The sequence below is a fragment of the Excalfactoria chinensis genome, chromosome 2, assembly GCF_039878825.1.
Source record: "Excalfactoria chinensis isolate bCotChi1 chromosome 2, bCotChi1.hap2, whole genome shotgun sequence".
Lineage (NCBI taxonomy): Eukaryota > Metazoa > Chordata > Aves > Galliformes > Phasianidae > Excalfactoria > Excalfactoria chinensis.
The window spans coordinates 62,729,160-62,747,834 of NC_092826.1; the positions used below are offsets into that span (position 1 = coordinate 62,729,160).

At 38.2% G+C, this 18,675-nt stretch overlaps 1 long non-coding RNA gene across 2 annotated transcripts in view; it reads right to left on the minus strand.

The window, feature by feature from the left end:
- LOC140248987 (uncharacterized) overlaps nucleotides 1-18,675 on the minus strand; it is an 83,929-nt gene that overhangs the window by 60,686 nt on the left and 4,568 nt on the right. For both annotated transcript variants that reach the window (XR_011902922.1, XR_011902923.1), the window contains exon 2: nucleotides 5,387-5,508. This is a non-coding gene — a long non-coding RNA (uncharacterized lncRNA). The remainder of the gene's footprint in view (nucleotides 1-5,386; nucleotides 5,509-18,675) is intronic.

An 18,675-nucleotide genomic window follows, 5' to 3' on the forward strand; every position in this document is an offset into this window, starting at 1 on the left:
CTTTCTATATTTGCTGACCCCATACTATACTTACATACTTCTGTTCACATGATTTCAGATTGAATATGACTTTCCTCTCATACCATTTTCATCTAACTCTGATCTGTCCCTTTTTTGAAATTCTGAGCTGGTTTTCATAAAAATCTTATCTACAATCAAAGTTCTTATTCTCTTTAATGCTCCAGGATATGGCCTTATCTCGTGCTATTATTAAAAATGGAAAGCTCTTTTATATAGGTATATTTTTGACCTCTGCTCTTCCCTATTTGGAACAAAATCTGCAGCACCGTGGCCAAGAATAGAAGCGGCATTGCTCAGCTCCCAGTTCTATACTGTAACCAATAGATGATGCTTCCTGTGAGTATATAAAATTTCATTTAAATGCAAAACTCACTAGGTTTGCTTCCGCTTATGATGTGTTTAAATATTATTTTTTGTGTCCTGCTTGTCCTTGATTTCCTTTGCCCTCCCTGATCTTAGCAGATTTTCAAAGTCCAGTACAACAGTAAAGGAAGGTTTACGTTGCTACTTGTCACTTAGCTTGTATGAGAAAGGTTCCCATCAGACAGCTGGGGATAGTTATTATAGCACAATCAGCCCTGTTCAAACAAATGGCTTGCATGACTCTGTGTGAACAAAACTTTTTATAATGCAGATATTATAGGAAAGAAGCAGAAACCTTCTGAGGATGTTATCACCAGTCAGGTATTTATATTACCCAAGAGTTTAACATTTTCAATATGCAATTACATGTCCAAAAATCTTATTTATTTATTTATTTATTTATTTATTTATTTATTTATTTATTTATTTATTTATTTATTTATTTTATGCAGCCACAAGAATAAAGCAGGATGCATTCCACTTAACCCAAGGGCATTATATTTCTATAAAATAATGTAAAGTCAGAGACAATCCCAGTCAATCGCCGTTAAAGTGACATTAAAACAAACACTGCAGTTCTGTAGGTAAAGTTAGCAGACAAGTGGATAAAGAGATGTTGTTATATTATAGCCTGCCAAGAACTTAAGACAACCAAGAAATTAAGAAATAAATAGGAACAACAACAACAAAAAAGAACGAAGAAAAGAAGCTGCATTGCACATCAGTCTAATGCAAAAGCTTTTAGTACTAAAACTATGACTTATTTGTGACTGTATGTCATGAAATCATTTTCTGAGGGCAGCAGGAGGATAAAATAAACATGCTATTTTGTACGAAAGCTTGGATTCTATTTAAAAAATCTTGTCAAAAGAAATGAGGAGGAGTGTCTGAGTAAAAACAACCATAAAAACGGCCATTATCTTCTGAAAAAAAGAAAAGAGATATGGGGCACAATATATTTGACCAGCAGTATGATCATATGTTCATGTCATTTTGATCAAGAATAACAAGAATAGACCGCTAAGCTCCAAATTTGCATAGCATTTTAGTGCACAGCTTTCCACTGCATTGGTAAAAATAAATAAATACACTGCGTTAAGAAGTGGCTGCATTTAGAGATAGTCAAAACGGAAATTTCTGTTCTGCAGAGAATCCTGACCTTTCAGAATTTGATTACACTCCATATCAGAAAGGACTCCACTACTTCAGAATTTCCTATTAAACAAATGTCTTGGAGAAAATAGATTCAGGAATCTAAAACAAAGCATTCTGATAGTGATGTCGGTTAATTTTTATATGATAGAATGGTTTTAGTTTGATGAAGTAAGAAGCTTTATATGAATTGCATCTAAATGCTATTGAAGCCACTTCAGATGATATTTTATGTCAGCACAGTAATATAGTTATCATTAATATATAATGTAAAAGCAGTCAGGACAAAATACAGAGCTGGCATTACTAAGCCAGATGACTCTTACAAAACTGAAATAATTATTTCTGACAGTTCTCCACGGCTACTTGCACCACATCTGTTATAAAACTTTAAAATGCGGACTAACATCAATTCACCGTAAAAACAACAAATAAACCCAAAACATTTTCTTTCCCCTTCTTTAAAACTGTGCCACTGAAAAATGCAATCAGTTTGGCCTCACTAGCATGAGTGGGAGTTTCAGCATTGACAACAACGGTGTCAGGATTTTTCTAACAGGCTCCAGAAAGACTACCCGTGTACCTGAATACATGCAAACACAACATCTGTATTGATCTGGAGCCTTAACAACAAAACTTCAAGGAAAATGACCTCGTCTCAGTCTCAGCTGAGAGTAGAGAAAAAGACTCTCAAACAGACTGCTCAGACACTCAAACAAGCAAAAGCAATTTCCAGCAAATTCATTTTCCTTGAATTTACATCATTTGAAACAACACTAAAAATAGATTCTTTCAAAATAATTATGACCACTCCACCAATTTTAAAGTATATTCAACAACAGGGAAAAGTGACGCGTTATTTTTACCGTACACTTAAAAAATCATTACTGTTATTGCAAGCGGTGCATACCTGAAATCTGCATGATTATAAATAAGGTATTGATTTCTGACGCTAAGGAGAGATTGTTCCCAGCAGTTAATGTAATAAAACTAATCTCTCCAGTGATGTTAACAAAAGGGAGTCCACCAAATGTGGGCAGATATGCCTTAGGCGCCATCTATTACGTGCACATCTGCCCACAGGGCAGAATGCAATCATCTAGTGTTATCAAGAGGCTAAATGTGTTTCTCAGGAAACAAGTACAAACACTCCCAACAAATCATGGTGCTAAATATGTTTCTCTGCCAGCAAGGCATTGCCTTTTACTAAGGTTATGCCCAGGAGATAACTTTTTGGTTTTTTTTTCTTGTGAGTTGGAGGGGAAAAAAAGAGTTGGTTCTCCTCTTCCTTTCTGCCTAATCCCTTTCAGCATGTGCTTTACTACAGATTTCAAAAGCTGTGTGGAACCTATTTGTCACGAAACAAGCAGGGGATTCATTGCCCATGTATGGGCTTCTTTGCCCATTTATGCTGCCCTCCACTTTTTTGATGGTACCTTGGAAGCTAAAATTCTTTTGGATGTCCACTGGCCTGGATATAAGCGTGGAGCTAAAGATCTTTACAGCATTTTGGGCCAATGTAGTCTGAAGTGACCTTCCCACTGCTGCATATCATAAAAGAATAACAGTCATCCCTATCTACCTCCAAAACAACAGCCGCAGCAATGTAAAAGGCATCTTACACTTAAACAATAGAGAAGCATATTTAAGAAAAAGTAGGGTATAACATTTCAAGTACAGAACATTCAACAGAAATGACTTCAGATGACACAAATTTTCAGAACGATCACTTAGAAGCTGCTTTGTTTCCCTTAAGTAAGGATTTATTTTTGGTACGTAGACTTGGTAATTTTGCTATCAGTAGGTGGAAAGTACTCTCTAATCTCAACTTTATGCAAACGTTAGCCAGAGCTTTGCAACTACATTTATCTGAACAGATCATTGTATTTCATATTGCAGCATTACCTTGCTTAGTCTCTAAAATAAATTTACAAAGGGAGTGGAATACTGTGGGGATTGTTAATGCAATAGGGAGATTGTTTTCCTTATCTTTATGTCATTATCTGAAACCAACTTAAATCTGTTACTTTAAGAAACTTGGGACACCAAATGGAACTGGAGCACTATTTCCTAGGTACAGAAATGCAGTAGGAAACCCCATCATAAAGACCCATCACAAAGCAGACTGTCCAAGCAGGTAGGGCATACAAGAAAATCACTGTCAGCCCAGGCTGGTCCAAGAGAGACTCTCCCACGTTCAGAGGATATAAATATATAGTAAAGATGAAAAATGAGCATGGACATTCCACGTACCAATGGCTCCCCTCTTTCACTGAAATGTTATTCTAAGGACCAAAAGTCCATGTTGATAGATGTGTTGTACCATTATGACAACAATGCAACTCCATTGAAGATCTCTAATCTCCATTTAGTATTGGTGGATATTGTTAGTGAATTTGTTGCATTTTTAAATGTACCAATAAAGATTAAATATCTAGCTCTGTGGACACATATTTTAGCATATGTTTATTAATTATCTCTGCTTCAGCAAAAGCAAATAGGGCATTTAGCAGTGATGAGAGTTAATAGCCTGATGAGATGTGCGAAAGTTCAAGTTTTTCACTTGAAGAGTGGACGACAATCCATGGTCACAGTACCACACACATAAAATTAGAGTAACTGCAAGGGCTATTTCAGACCAGTTAATGTTCCATAAACATGCATCACTTGTTGGCTCCTGCTGGTTTTTACTAAGGCAGAATAGACAGAATGAAAGAGTTAAGCACATCATTCTATACCTCATTTTCTTTTTCCTTTATCTTACTCGTCCGTTTTTATTTTTTATTTTTTTTTAATTTTTTTTTTTTTTTTTCTTGAAGGAATCTCCCTGGAGGTCTCCCAAGGTCTGAATCTATCTCTGCATTTAATCACTTTTGGTGTCTTTCCTTCTTCTTTGCAGCAATTTTGCCTGAGCACTCCTGGGACTGGTGTTGCATTACAAATTCATCAATGATTTGCTGCTTACTCTACATTATCCCGCAAGTGCTGAGGCAAACAGTTCTTTGCCAGGATCAAATGATGTTCTATATTCGCCTGCAGTTTAAAATCTTGTTAATGTTGACACTTCTGATGAAAACTCTGCAGTGAAGCCAGAAGGAGTGAAACCTGCAGCCTTTGGTGACTGCCACATAAATGGGTACCCAGCACATAAAGTTTTTTTCCATGCCCTCTATATGGCCATAGGGGCATCATCAACTTAGGAAACAGTTTTCCCAGAAGCAATGTGAAAAAGAACACTGAACACACCCTAATATCTGTGGGTAATGTTGCTGATAGAAGATAGGGTGACTGTTTGCAACCTAGTACTGCTAAATCAGTGTGCTTGAGAAAGAACTTTGTTCTGAAGTCGATTAACTTTAATTGAAAGTCTCCAAATTACTTCATTGAATTTTGGATCAAGCTCAGTAAGACCTAATTAGGTCTCTACTCCAAAGCCTAGTTGTCGGAATTATCAATGGATTTTTGTTTGTTTGCTTTTGTTATTGGATATGGGGCTCTTTTTTTGAATGACTAGATGTGACTGACATTGATTTGAAAGCTGCAAGTACAGGTGCAACAATTAAAAAAATTAATGTCAGGTAATAAGACGAGTAGAAAAATCTTACACACTCAGCAAATGTGGTCCACTTCATAGGAATAAGAAAAATATGAGCTACAGATACTGACAACTGTAGTTAATCTAGAGCCATACCAAGCCTTACATATGTTTAACATGCCTATGCTAAAATTCAAGTTCTGCCAGCAAAATCTAGGACTGGAGTTGGACCTTCCAGAACTCACCTCATTCTTACTTTCTAGAACTCCTAACACAGAAAAGCTCCCGACACAGAAAATCATTCATCTTACTTACCATAATAGAGGAGATACTTAAGAAAGCCAGTGATACAAGCTTCTTATGTAGGAGTGATATCACAGGAGATGGCTGAGCAGCCTTGGCACTTCTGAAATTTATTTAGTCTGGCAACAGATCACCTGCAAGTCAGATTAAGTAATGTTCAAGATCACCTGCAAGTCAGATTAAGAAATGTTCAAAATCTGTCAATTCCAGGTTATATCAAAGTGAATTATATGTCATTTTTTTCTGATGATTTTCCTCCTACTTTTTCTTCCTTAAAAATTGTTCCAAGTAGACTATGATTCTTTTTTTCCCCCCTTTGGACTTTCTCCATTACTCAGAATAAATTGCCAAATCATCTCTACATATAATTCTTGGCCAGAAGATTGTTTCTCTTTTTTAAATGACGTCTTCCTGAAAATTGCAGGAAATCCTTAAAGTTCACAGTATAATAAATGTGAAAGGCTCAAACTGTATTTACAGCATACAAGACAGAAAATAGATATGTCATTCTTCTCTGTGAATTGCTAGGTCAAAACTTCACTTGGACCATAGACTTAAAAAATACCTAAAATCTGTCTTTGGACACTAGGGTCCAATTCTCTTTGACGCTAATAAAATATCAGTTCGCATTCTGACAGAATTTGGCCTGCACCCTCACTTTTAAACTCTGACAATCTTGTTATAAAATAAGGTGATAGCCCATCTTTGTGGTATAATGGAGGAGAATGAGAGAGAAGACATGGCTCATGCACTCACTTGGTGCATACAAAGGAAGAGAGCAAAAAACTCTTCCTGCGGACAGGAACAGTTACCCCTTTCTCCCTGGTGGGAACTAATGACTCTGAAATACAGGGGGATAAGGGAGAATCGTGTTGCTCCCCTCTTCTCTACCTCCTGCTCCCTGTGCCCACCAAAATAATAAGCGGTTCTCATGTTTGAGCTCGGGTGAATTCTAGCACCATGGTTTCCCATGTGTTGTGTCTACCTGCCTCTTTGAAAGAAGTCGCGTGTGCTGAAACTCTGTTCCATACCCACTCCAAGTCACAGGATACCATCTTAAAGCAGATGAAACATAAAGGCATGATGGGATACATCTGGCCACCTCCATGGCTTAAGCACTAGCTTCTGGCAACATGCTTAGATTCATGATGGATGTAGAGCACACTCATCCTTTACTCTCTGTGTGGATATAAACAAATGTCAAAGTGATTTGGCCTGAAGCATTGGTGTACAGTTCTGGCTTGTAGTTAACAGCCTCTTGCAGGGCTGTGAGTTAACTGCAGGGCTGTGGTGTACCCTGCACAAATGGAAGATTAAGAAGCAGTGACACTGTTGAGCTAAAGCCAATGAAAACATGGGTGAATAGCCTATCTGGAAATCAGCTTCTTAATGCGTTATAGTTACACTGAAGAATAGTTATTCAGATTTCTATTTACTATAAGATTGTATAGAAGACTGCAGGTTAATAAAAATAAAAATAGAAGAGCTTACATGCATTAAGTACCTGTGCCAGCCCACACTTAAAGGCTCAGTTATGACATGTAAGTATCTTTGCAACATGTGTTAAAAATAACAACAGAACTGGCATTAATTTATGGCCAGTCAATCAGAATGATCCATAATGTGGAAGTTTTTAACAAGCTGCTGTCCAACAGTTTTGACATGTTTTAAAACAAGCCATTCTATCAGCCCTGGAGAGGCTTAGACTTCTTCTAAGCTTAATGACTCTCCAAAGAGGAGGAGGCATAAAGATTTAGCAGATCGGCAGACGTGACTGCACAGACCTTTGCAGCTAGACTGGAAATGACAAGCAATTTTTTAATGGAGAAGCTTTATTTTTATATTATTGTATGCCAATGAAGTGAAGTCAGAGCATTGATTAAGCAGTCTAAACTGAGAATATTCTATCTAAATTGGAGAGCTTTCAGACATGCTGCTGGTTTCAAGGCTTTGAAATACAACTTCTTGTTTGATGCTTGAAGAGACCTATCCTAGAGCCACAGACAGTAATTGATGTCAAGCTGACACTGTAGCTCACAGATGAATTTCAGTTGCACAGGCCATGCCACATACACAACTCATGTGTAAAAAATGCTTTGTCTCAAATGATACCAACTGGGAAAAAGGATTAATAAAGCCATCAACAAAAATCTTATCCATACAAACACAGTACTGGTTAAGCATACCGACACCTCCAGTGCAGTCTGAGCACCCCACTGCCTCCCCCCCACTTCGTCCTACCAGATGAAGTCGCTTCTACACAAACCTCAGTCTAAGCCTTTCACACACATCGCTAGGTTTACACACAGATAAAATTCTAAGCTAATTTAACGGAAGGAAGTCACTCTATTTATACAAAAGTAAATTAGATTGACTTGCCTAGAAATAATTAAAAATATTTCTGATTTTTATTTTTTTATTTTTTCCTTAGCAAAGAAGAATTTTGCAGGGGAGCTTTGAATACAAACTTTAGGGCCTTGCAGATATTAAAGTTTGAGTGATTCATATTCTCATTCCTCCAAGTAGCTACATTATGAGAGTGTATTTTCCTCAATTCATCAGAGATGAGGTTATGTCCATAGCCGTAAAGCTGAGATACTGGCAGGTCACAGGAGATTAAGTCCAGATAGGAAAACAGGCCCCTGAATAGAACAGGAGCCAGAAGCATCTCTATTGTACTACTCAGTAGGCGTTACAGAGCATTTTGGAATTAAAAAGAATGTGATTTCATGGTTGAATATTTGGGTTTAGAAGGTGTTTTTGTTTCTTATTAAAATAAATCTGCAAAAAGAACATCTTTCACCACAAATCCTCTAATGCACCAATGGAAAGCTGCTGCAATGAAAAATTTTCACCTTAATCGGGTCATTTTGGATGGACTGCTGAGTAAATACCTACGCTATGTTATTTGTACCGCAGCTCTTTCTCCCCAGCAAAGAAAAATCAACATAAGCATAAGCTGAAAATATGCATTATTTGTAAGAAGTAAACACTGAGAAAAATTGTATGGTTCTTTAACTAATGATCTGTATATTTCACATTTGCGAAAATTAAACCAGCTAGTTTTATTTCTCTGGATTTTTAATCAATACCCATCACCCTAACAGGCTATTAACAGAGAGCGTGTACCTGATGTGGTTGAATTCTTTTCCTGAAAAGCTCCATGCATGAGTACATGTCTCACTGTGCAGACACTGTGAGTGAAACTGCACCTCAAATGCTGTGTTGAGTTGGTGCCCCTCCCTACAAGGATTGTGTGCAGAGAAGAATAACAAGCTGGTGAAGGGACTAGAAAATAATACTAATGAGAGTGGCTGAGAGAACTGAGGTTGTTTAGTTAGAAGATAAGGATGAGGGGAGGCCTCGTTGCTCCCTACAATCTGAAAGGAAGGTGCAATGAGAAGGGCACCGGTCTCTTTTTCTCAGTGACAAGTGATAGGAGACAAGGTAACAGTCGTAAACTGTGCCATAGGAGGTTTAGATTGGATGTTAGGATAAATTTATGCACAGAGAGGGTGGTCAAGCATTGGAATGGGCTGCTCAGGGAGTTGCTGGAGTCCCCATTCCAGGAAGGATGTGTGGATGCAGCACTAGGGACAGGTTTTAGTGATGGGACTCAGAACGTCAGGCTGATGTTTGAACTTGGTCACCTTGAAAGTCTTTTCCAATCTAGTCGATTCTTTGACTTCCAGTGGTAAAATTATTATTTTTTTCCTGTGGAGATGGATTACTGAGCACAGTATTTGTGATAGATACAACAAGAGTCAGTATCTGACAATTATGTAGGTATCTGTAGCCTTCAGCTTGAAAAAATCCTTTAAATACAACACTTATGTGAGCACTTCTATGAGACTTGGTTTTCATGGTAAATACAATATGTAAATCTTTTTACTGTGTTCGTGGTAGTTTTGCTGCCATAGAGGTAAAAGCGATGTTCATACTCAAGATAACACTCTTCAGTGAAAACAAAGTTCTATTTCCTTTTCTTTTCTATGACCCAGGATCCTGCTTTCCCCGAGAAGCTGACAATGCAGTAAGCACTGAATCACATACAGATTCTTCACTAATCTCTCCTGATCCTTACTGACGCACACAGGAGTGCCATTCCAGATAAATTTTATTGGTCAAAATTTCATTCACTGAGATGCTGGTGAAGGAAATGGATACATTTATACAAGGAAAAGATTTAGAGGCTTTTATTATTATTATTATTATTACAACAAAAAAATAATGCAATTTCAAACAGCTGTGCCCATTATACTTTTGGTTTTATTTTATTTTTCATTAACTCACGACTTGTAAATGTATTTCATAATTTATTTGTAGTGGAAAAAGAATTTATAAATAGAAACCACAGGAGAGTCATAATTCAGGTCACAGTTGTGAAGCTCACCAGCTAATCTGAAAACGTAAATGTTCTGAAACTTCTTAATATCTTCTCAATAACTGTGTGTAATATTACTTATTATCCCATGCTAATCTTGTAAAAGGAAGCTTTTCATGCAGCAAAAAATATTTTCAGCATTGCCATCTACATCCTTGTTCACTTTATACCTATTGCTCAAAATTTGTAAATTAACAGCCAAATCAGGTTTTTACCCATCTGCTTTCTTTTCACAATAACTGATTAATAGCTAATATATGCTCCTCTACAGGAGTGGCTAAATAATGCAGTGTATCATCAATGGAGAACATACCATGCTTTCTCCTTCTACCAACTACTTTGTCTTACAGTGACAGATTATTAAAGGAAGTGAAACAGTAGGAAAATAAATGAAAGTTTGTCTCTTCTCATTCCCAGAACTATGCTGAAATTTCCTACCCCTGTTAATGATTATAGTGGACAAAACTGGGGAAAAAAAGAATATCCTGCAACTGGAAGATTAAGAAGACAAGGAGACAGAAATCAGCTGCTGGTCATGCCCTAGGTGGGTGACACTAGCTCATTTCCCACATTTTAGAGTGACTGTAAAAAACATTTGCTCTCTTTGGTCCTGGATGTTTTTTATCTGTTTCAACTGCAAGCTTTTGGGGGCAGTCTACAGCTGTTTTTCCATTGCTCATGAAACTCAGAAGTGACGTATCTTGAGACTTAACAAAACTCCAGGTAATAAATAGTTACCTTATTAAAGTCTATACCTAAAGGGAGAATTCAATGAAAACAGTCAGACCCTTTTCAGTGGTGCCCGGTGTCAGTTCAAGAGGCCACGGGCACAGACTGGAACACAGGAGACCACACACTGACTCCTGTGCTGTGTGGGTGACAGCACTAGCACAAGCTGCCCAGAGGCTGTGGAGTTTCCTACTTGGCGATCTTCAAAAGCCATCTGGACATAAGCCTGGGCAACCTGCTCTGGGTGTTCCAGCTGGAGCAAGGGTTGGGTCAGATGAGCTCCAGAGGACTCTTCTCACCCCATCCATGATGTGATTTTGTGATCTTTATCTGTATAACAATTAGGTTCTGTTGAAGACCACTTTTCTGAGCACTCAGTACAGTACTTGTACACTTGGAAATCACCAGAATGCTAGAAGAAAATCTAATAATATAGATCTAAAACCTGAGTCAAGTGGCTAAAAGGCAGAGAAATACTAAACACTTGGAAGACTCTCTGCATCCTTTGCCGGAACTGTTTCCAATCAGTCTCACCTTTCAAAATATTCTGCTCTTCTTTTTGATACTACATGTGAACTTCTTTGACAGGTTTTTGCAGTTCGGCTAAAAAAGTCATCACTGCGAGAAAATACTGCACCTAGTGAAGGTACTTGAAGGAATGTAGACCTTTTTTTCTCACACAAATAACCTTCACAGTTTTAATTTTGACATTAGTAGGATTATTTATGTAGGAGAGAAGCAAGGTTGGCATATGAACTTAAGAACTGCACTCACACTGTAAAAGGGCAATAAAAAGAACATTCAAGATTTCTCATTATGACTATATTGTAATAGAGAAAAGAGACGGTAATTTGAAAAAGTAGCTTTTACAAAGTGGCTGCCAGCAGCTATCAGGACCTTATGCAAAGAGATCCCACACATACCCTCACTGAATAACTGTGTCAAGAAGAAGGTAGTGGAAATAAGCAGAGTCCATACAGAATGCCAAAGGTACTGTCCACAAGCTAAAAACATCTGAGAGGTCGGGAAGTACAAAGCTGAAGTTTGAACTGCCAAGAACTCGAGTTAGATCTCGCAAAGGATATGAAAATGAATATTAAAAGGCTCTCAGTAAGTTAAATAAAAAAGACAAGGAAATATGCTGTGCCGCTGTGGAGGAAAGATGGAGCAGATGTTAACACAAGATAAGGACAGGCTCTGAATAAGTATTTTGCCATAGATTTCAATAAAAAAGATAAAGTTTGATTTAAAGACAAAAATAAGGTGAACGGATGTGGGTATACAAATAGAAATCACCACAGCTAATGTGGAAACGTAACTCAAAAAGTAAAATGCACCAAGCATGCAGTCTGGTTAAACCTCTGCCCAGAAAGGGTATGGATGCCCCGTCCCTAGAGGTGTTCAAGGCCAGGTTGGATGTAGCCATGTGGAGGTTGGTGGTCCTGCCTGCAACAGGAGGGTTGGAGCTTAATGATCCTTGAGGCCCCTTCCAACCCAAGCCATTCTGTGATTCTATGACCATTGTCTATAAGTTCTAAAAAATTCTGACATAGGTAGTGTTGATCCTGTGGCATATAGTTTTAATAGCATCATCACGTTGGGAGTGAAACCAAAAAACAGTAAATATAGTTTCTTTACATTAATAAGAGAAGGCAGCAGACAGAACATGACAAGTTATTTCATTTGACCTTACCAGTATGTAAGGCCTTAAAACACATTTTCAGAGAATCACAGGATGGCTTGGCTTGGAAGGAACCTTAACATTCTTCCAGTTCCATCTCCTCTGTCATCCATTAGATCTGACCCAGTTAGACACTATTAAGGAATCAAAGACTAAGGAAGAGACTTACTAGGTCTCTAGCTAAAAGAGAATAAATAAACAAGTAAGTGCTATTAAAAAAGGGATACATCAAATCAAATAAATGAAGGTCTGGCAGTGAGGATCTTCAGAATTCATCCTCGGGCTTCTTTGCTGTCCTTTCACAGATGTTGATCTTTGAGATCCAGGAGCTCTTGTACCTGGGTACTCTTGTACTCTCAGCGCAGAAGAGTGGTGACACCACACAGATAAAATTACTTAAGATGAGAGCCATAGAAATGGGGCCAACAGGAGAGCTATGTGTAGAATGTTCAATTGCAAGTGAGGAGATGACCCGGTAGAGCCAAATGAGGATGATTAAATGGGTAACGATGCTTTTGTGACAAAGGCAAATGAGACTTTTAGTCATGAGGAGGAGACTTCAGCTCCCTCCTAGGTTCAACGCCAGTAGAACCTAGGAAAATGATAATGTCCAAAGTGTGGTCACGCCACACCTGGACTCCTATACACATTCAAGAAAGATGATCTCAGATGGGAAACAGTGCAGAGAGAGCTTTTAAAATAAGTGAGTGAATGGAGATCCTCCATCCAAAGTAGCTAACAGAGCCAAGATTCTTAGTCTACAGTTGTTCAGCAATTCAAGAGCAAAGTAAGGAAGTAATTACTGCCCAGAAATGCTTTGAGGAGGATAAATACAGCTGGGAAAAGTGCAATTCGATATAAAGAGTAGCAATAGAAAAATAGCAGTATACAAACCATAAATTCGTTTAGGCTGTAAAGAAGGGGACTAGCAATATGGCTATGAGTTTCTCCAACAGTCTTCAAGCTTGAAGAGCTAGGGCAAAACTACAGCCTTCAATCTGGAGCTTGATATTTAGTTGGAAATATCACATTATGACAATTACACTCTTTATAACTATCTAGATGCATTGTTTGTATCCACAAGTCACAGAACGTCCCTTAACTCTCCCAAGGATAATGTCATGGCAATATGTTTACTGCCTTGACATGCTGCTGGTGTGATTTTGACATATCTAACAACATTTTTTATATTCCATTTTCACATACTGTCTTCATTAAAAAAATCCATGTAAAACTAATTACACAGATAAAGGCTTTTGCAATAATACAGGCTACTTGTAAGTGAAAATAAATAAATAGAAGAACGCTGGGCCCAAGACTATTCGAGTAGCTAGAGCTCACACAAATTTAATCAACAGGAGTTTTAATTAAGAATAATTAAGCCTTTTGTGAAATAATCCAGGGCAAATTGTGGAACTGTTTCAAAAAATTTATTAGATGCTTTAACAGTTCGTCAGATGGCATTTTAGTGCTCTAAAGCTGAGAAAATTAGAAGTAGTATGTTGCCATACTTCTAGCTCTTGTGGAGAAATGCAGCCCTTCTGAAGTCAGGGAATATTTGGTACTTGGTAAAGAACAGAGAGAATCCAGCTCAAAAAAAAAAAAAAAAAAATCCTGTTTGTCGATGGTGATTTTGCTATATTATTCACTTTGTCATGGCACAGTCAATCAACAGAGGAAGCGCAGCGGAAATAACAAAGCCTTTTCTCTGTTTGCTGATAACAATTTTAGCACATTTAAGGAGAAATCCGAAGAACTACAGTAATTTCAGCACTTCAGAAAATGTGTTGAGGACAGAGAAAAGGACAGAGAAGACATAATTGCTTGTAAAATATAGAACAAAGCCTAGGAAAATTTATCTAAAAAGGGGATGAGAACACTTAAACCTTAAAAAGTTGTTTGTTTGTTTGTTTTAACAAAGTGTTTAAAAGACCTTCCTGGGATATCGTACCTATTTATACCCATTAAATGTACCCTATTTTAACACAAATTAGCAGATTTGTACTGGGGATTAATCTGATCAGTGTTCTGTATCCAAAACAACAGGTTCCAGTGATTAGGCAGGGCAACAGCATTTTACTAAACAGAATTCCTTTGTATCCATCCTCACATTACCAGGGACACAGCTATCTCCTAATTAGTGCATCTCCAACTTTAACCTTTTGTCTTGACTGCAGACTCTCAGATTAGTGGTGATATTCTGCCTCCTTAAAACTTCTTTCAAAAATTGACAATTTCCATGGCAACAGCTGCCACTTTCATTCCACAAGCATCAAGAAAATATGATTTCATTCATATCACTGGGCTAGGCTGGGTGTGGAACTTTGGCTTTTGTCAATTCCCTTTTCAGACATAACTTTATTCCTGAAGAAGAGGAAAGAAACAGGTGAAAGCACGTTTTCGAACACAGTTGTTGGCTGATCTATGAAGCAAAATTGGTAACAGTCTGAAAGAGAGCTGTATGGGTGACCCATCCACAAAGCTGCAAGTTTTGCAGCTGCAAGATGGAAGGACAAGAAGGATGCACACATTCAAATGCAGCCACCAGACATACAACTGTGTTTTCTGGCTTGTTTGGTTGGTTGCTTGTTTGTTTGTTTTTTTCTTTCCTTTTTGCTTGTTTCTTTGGTGGCTCCACAAACAGTAGCAAGACAGCAGCTTAATATTCCCACAAGAATATCTGAGAAACACTTAGTGTAAATCAAGGCTCCTTGTTCAAAGAACACTGAACTTAAGCCAAAAAGAACATCAGCTCATTGCTGAGAAGCTGACACAGCTTTAATGATCAGTACCTTCATTTGCAACACTCACACAAGCCTATAACCAAAGCCTTGATCTCAACTGAAGTCAATTCCCAAAGTAGCATCAACTTCAGTGGGACCAGCAAACATTTGCAACAAAGGTACTTTGTCTTCTGCCAGTTTTGTGGGTTTGTTTTTTTTTTTTTCTTTCTGGAAGTCTATCAAATTGGACGCCTTTTCCTGAAAACCCATCTGCTCCAAATGAACTCACTCAGACATATTTACATTCTTTGAAACTGAAGATTTCCAAGTCAACCTGTCAGGATGGATCGAGTGAGATTCACATCTATTTTTCCAGCAACCTGCAAAAATAATGGAATTTTCTCTTAATCACAAATGCAAGATGATGTCAGAAACAGAGCTGCAGTTTTCCAACATTAGTATTACACGCTCTAATCCTTATATTGGTCTTTAAAATATATTTCTATTTTTAAACGATTTTTTTTGCACTTATGTAGAGAACTGGCAAACAGGAAAGAAACTGGAACTTTAAATGCAACTTCAGCAGCTTTTTCTTAGTTCTTTATTGACTCTTTCAGCACTAAACCAGGTTACTGTTTTCCTTTCCCTAACTGAACTTAATTGCAGGTGTATCAATGCCTGTTAACAAGGCATTTGGAAAACTTAAACTCAGTTTGATTTGGGCCTACTGTCTTAAGCTGAAACAACTGTTTGAGGACAGAGAAATGAATAAGAAATGTTTGAACTTGTGCAACCTATATAAACACTTTCTCTGTTTATCACATTGGATAGTTGTATCTAAGTGCTTACTGCGCTTTTATGTCTTCAGATTTTGTCACCATCATACGGTACCAAAGCAACATCAATGGTAAAAATATGGCTTCTTTCACTGTGGCTACTCAGGAAAATGCCACTAGTTAGAAATGAGTAACAGGCTGTAAACACACAATGAATGCTAAGCTGGAGTATTTATATGAACATCACAGAACCTAGATGTCCTTCTGACTCAAAACCTAATTCTGTGACTGGATCATAGCCCATTAAGGGCCAAATTAAAAGTCCCAGCTCTGGGCTAGGAGAAGACTGGATTTGAGTTTAGCTCAGCATTTTTAGCTCAGGTTTATTTTCACTTTCAGCCCATAAAATAATGGCGATTAACTGAGAACTGTGTACCTGGGAAAGATTGCAAAGGCCTGCCAAGTTCCAGATAATAGACCATGGAAAATATGAGTGCACAGATCTGCTGGCAGGAAGAGACACCTTTATCTAGGCTCAACTTGCAGGTGTTCCTAAAGTGGTTCCCAAAAATGGAACACCATCCATAAGGGAAGGATGAAAGAATTAATTGAACTGTACTTGTAAGCATCATTGAATACCCCTCAGATATGTTGCAAAGGAACACCAAAGAAATTACATCAGAATAATGGAAAAGATGTGGGTGGCAGGAAGAAGTGCCTGTAAGGCTGGCAACATCACAGCAACAAAAGTCTTTTATAGGAAAACTTCTGCACTGTAGACATTTGTCATCACAATAGCAGTGGTCTGCTGATTCTGATATCAAAGCTCAGTTTTGCAATCATACTACAAGCAACAGAACTGTAAAGGTGTCATTATTTTGATACCCTACAGTACTTGCGTGCAACCTGTTTGGTGTCTTCCTGTACAGCCCGGGCCAATTTCCTACTAGGAGAGGGAAGTGATTCTACCCTCAGGCTCCTGGAGCCTGCAGAAACACAGGATGCAAGCAATGATTTTCCTCTGCTTTTTGCTGTTTTTTCTCCCCAGTAAAATGCTAGACCAGAGCAGAGTTCCTGCACCAATAGGGTTTATAAGGATCCGTGGAAAATTTTTATACAGCAGAAGGATGAAGATGAGAGGTTTGTCATTACTGTAGTCTTTTGGTGTTGGTACCACTAAGATGGTTGACTCAAATGGCAAACTGCTTCTGTCTCCAACTGTAGGCAAGCAGTGCATCATAGACTCTTCCTACCCCATCCCAGGCAAAGAGAACCAACATCTCCGCCTTACTGTCTGAGTTTTGAGCTTTTCTGTGTGCTTTTGCTAGATATTAATGGAACTCGGCCTACACCAATTGGTGAGCTAATTGCTGACAGAGCAGATGGTAAGATAGGCCTGAACTAAATGTTTGGCACTTCTTTATCATGTAAGGAAAATATAAGAGAGAAAGGATGCCCTTCCCATTTCCTGAGAGCTGCAAAAAAATATTAAAGCTAGCTTTTATGATCAGTAGAGTCTGAGGAACAATTACCCAGCTCCAGTCGATGCACAACTTACATGTATCTCTGGTTCCTTCCTCTGTCACTCAACCCGTCTCCTGGGCATGTTATGTGCTGGTGGCTCACACGCTGCCAGTTCAACCTGCTCCACACACACCAGCATTCAGAGAAAAGCGTCGTGAAGCAAGTGAGCAAAATACCAGAAGCAGAAGAAAACTCCTAAGGTAATCATGATAAAGATGTAAATTTGTTTTTATATTTTATGCAGTTATCTTGGAGGGATGCTAATGCATAATGTCCTCAGTAGAAAACTATTGCTCAGTACTAACTTACCAGTGGTGGCCACCATAAATATTCAAACGATGCTATAAATAGCATGGCTTTATAAAAAGAAACAGCAGTAACAGAGGTCTTTGTGAGGATCAGACCTGAAAACATGATGCTACAGAAGAAATGCTTCGTAGGAGCTCTTCAGACAGAAGGCTTCATATTTGGAGAAGGAAGAAGAGCTGGTCAGTTGGCATTCCAGCATTTCTTTTACTTAGTTGCTAGATGGGACTTACAAAGTAAGCACTTTATACCCCTTGTTTCACATAGGTCTCGCCAGCTAACTCTTGGCGTTTAATAGACCAAAGATGCTTTCGGCTCTTTCTCTGATTTGAATACTGATGGCAATGGGACAAATATAACAATAGCTACACAGAAAGGCCAGTGCACAAAAGTACTGTACTCAATATATGGAAGAAGTCTGAAGCCTTTCAGACTACTTACATTTTCATGAGAAAGCTGTGAATACAGCAGAAAGAAAAACATAAAATGGGAGCAAGAAGCCTATATGCTAAGATGTTAATCTGTATTGCTAGAGAGGAAAGTAAACTGCAGTGTTTGCTATGCTGAGGATTTTCATAAGCTGTGTTTATTTTGGGTTTCCTTTCAAAAATAATGTTTTAATGAATATGCTGCATGCTGAGTCTGTGGCACCGGTGTTGTGTCCCTCACCATGGTACCTGGGCACTCAAGCAAGTGATTAACCAGCAGAGCAAATGGAAGAGCAGCAGAGAGCCACCAGGCACTGTGACAAATGGACCTGTGAGTATATCTCTATCTGGACTTTTATTCCTTTAGGCTTTCCGTTGTCCTTTCTTTTACTTATTCTTTCATGATAAGCAGCTTTATTTTTCCAGACAGTTCCAAGGGATGCAGAGCTATCAGACTAGCTTAGGAGGAAGAGTGGGGTCGAGAAAACAAATGTTGTCATCAGAAAAAGACATTGCTTAAGGACATAATAAGAAAAAAATAATTTTCATTTGCACAATCTAAGTATGTTATGAATTGTCAAAGCCAGTTATTCTTGCCATGCCATCAGGCAGGTCACTTTAAAGTGACTTTTCAAAAGTGGGCAAACAGATCCTTTCCCCACAATGGGGACAAAAAGGACCTTTCAAGAGTCTGATGCAGACCATACGTGAATACTGCTCTTAGCCTTGTCTAAAAATAATGAAAAGAAC